The sequence below is a fragment of the Octopus bimaculoides genome, chromosome 13 (genome assembly GCF_001194135.2).
Source record: "Octopus bimaculoides isolate UCB-OBI-ISO-001 chromosome 13, ASM119413v2, whole genome shotgun sequence".
In the NCBI taxonomy this organism is placed as follows: Eukaryota; Metazoa; Mollusca; class Cephalopoda; order Octopoda; family Octopodidae; genus Octopus; species Octopus bimaculoides.
In genome coordinates this window covers 52,662,955-52,665,454 of record NC_068993.1, presented here as the reverse complement: position 1 = coordinate 52,665,454, position 2,500 = coordinate 52,662,955, and the positions used below count along the sequence as shown (strand labels likewise).

The window sequence follows — 2,500 nt, the reverse complement described above, 5'->3', positions numbered from 1 at the left end:
GGGTCTACCTAGGTTAGGAACTCTACTTACTATACATTTAACGAACTCTCGTTGTAACATTTCCAAGCATCTTTTCTTTAAATGTTAGTGTGTCACTCTCATTCCGAACATATTTCTCCACAAAGACATCTCGATTCAAATTGACACACTAGTACACAGCTTTGTAATTTCAAAACACTTCACCTTTTAACCCATTCATCGTAGAATATTGGCAAACCTCTTACTTTCGGCTTCCTTCCGTGCTATTTATTGCTTAGTTTCTCTTTTAGCTTCCCCACTACTACCGAATTCCCCCCCACTACCGAATTCCCCCCCCTATTCTAAGATTCCAAAAGCTCTATTTGCTTTAACATTCCACCTTCCATCGGGTTAGAACTTTGCTCAAGACAACATTCTATCTATGGCCCACAGCATGATGGGACATTCATAATTATCAGTTTATCTCGATTATTGATCTGTATGAACTCTGTCTTACGTGTTCACCAGATTGGTAGATAATCGGGTGGCTGGACAGCGTCCTGAAAATACTTGCAAATGGCTAGGTTATGCATCACAAATCATTTCTTGTATCAATATACACCGAGGTAGCCATCATGGTGGTACATAACAATTTGCCTACCGCTATTGAGGTAGTGTTACGAACGAGCTTTATTGAACGAGTAAAACACACACACGTATACATGTTTATTCTATAAATGTGTGCTTTAATATATGCGTGTGAATGTATATGTTAAAACCTACGTTTGTGCTAATGTCTATGTGTTTGTGTATACATATTTGTGTGTATATTGTGCGTGTGAAGGCGCGTGGCTTAGTGGTAAGGAGTATTCGACTCAAGATCGTAAAGTCGTGATTTCAATGCCCGGCGACTCGTTCTCCAGTCCACTCAGCTGGCAAAAATGAGCTGTACCTGTAATTCAAAGGGCCGGCCTAGCAACATTTCTGTGTCACGCTGACTCTCCTTGAGAACTAGGGTAAGGATATGCGTGTTTGTGGAGTTCTCGGCCACTTGCACGTTAATTTCACGAGTAGGCTGTTCTGTTGATCGGATCAGCTAGAACCCTCGTCGTCGTAACCGACGGAGTGACAGTTATATTATACGTGTGAGGGATTTTTCTTTCTTGTTGTGCTTGTACGGTATATCTTCTGCTATACAAACAAAAATTTATGAGATTCGGACGGTGAATAGGCGTATATAATGATTGTAAAGATTCCTCATATTGCTTGAAGAATGCAAGACTGAAAACTCTCCCCAGGTACTGTTCCAGTTTGCATCATCTTCCAAAAGGTTTATTCTACGGTAAGTTTTGTGGCATTTTACAGATATATTCAGCAACCGTTTCGAGATCCTACCAGGGGGTTGAAACCATGAACATTGTGCAGGAGATGTGAGATAAAAGAAAGAAAAAAACACTCAAAGATGCAGTGGTCGGGGGTGCACAGTAGTTACAATCTAACAATTGTTTGGATCGAAAGTGAGCGCTGCCAAGGATTGGTGTACCTGCAATTTTGCTTAAAATATTTTTACTTCTTACCAAGTGGAATATCTGGGTACTTCATAGTTGAGAAGATGCTTTGCAAAGGTATCATATTTTCAGAATTCATAGATTGCAGTTAATTTGATCCTAAATGGATGTCCTATTTACTGTAACTTTCTTCCTCCACTATCTCTACCTCTCTTTCGGCGAACTAAATTTTTTCCTTGTTAAATGGCACTCCAAATGCATAATACTAGGGTGGCGCTCATGGACGAAATTTTTTCGGAATACACCTCACATTTTGTCAAAGTCGTCCCAAGTATCGTGTAAGGAAGAAATAACATTTTTCGACATATAGTTTATTAAATTAAAATAAACTAATCTTTACGGTGGAACACTAAGTAGATAAAGCTATAAATAACAACATATATAATATTGCGTATGGAATAAAAAAGAAAAAGAACCCTTGCATAAAACAAACTCCGAACAGCCTTCGACTTTTTTCCCATCTAAAGGGTTTTTTTAGTCTTCAACACGCTATTATTCATAGCTTTAATTTCGAGTTTCACCATAAAAATGTAATTTATCCTTCAGTTCTCTCGAAGTTTCGAAATTCTTGTAATGTAAACATCTTACAATTTTCACTAGTGAGAACAAAGCTCTAATGGAGAAACTTCGAAGCGTTGCTTTGGTATAACGATTAGTACACCCGCCATATCCACAGATGTGGATTCGTACCCAACGGACAGCCTTCAACGTTTTCTCTACCCAAGTGGTTTTGAACCCGATATTCTGCATTCTATTTATAGCTATATCTACTTCGAGTTTCACGTTAAAAAGTAATTTACTTAAATTCTACCGATGTTTCGAAATCTTGTAATGTACACCTAGTTTGTTATAGAATCATTTAAAATTATTTTTTCCTTTTTCCCTTGGATTGGTTGTTTTGCATTTGCTGTTTATTGTTCATTTTATTATAAAAAATTAAAAAGCTTAAACTAAATTATCATTAATCACCCCCC

At 37.6% G+C, this 2,500-nt stretch overlaps 1 protein-coding gene across 6 annotated transcripts in view; it reads left to right on the top strand.

Annotated features, from left to right (window-relative positions):
- The window catches only part of LOC106877725 (inverted formin-2), a 177,980-nt gene that overhangs the window by 157,772 nt on the left and 17,708 nt on the right, over window positions 1-2,500 (top strand). The window lies entirely within an intron of this gene.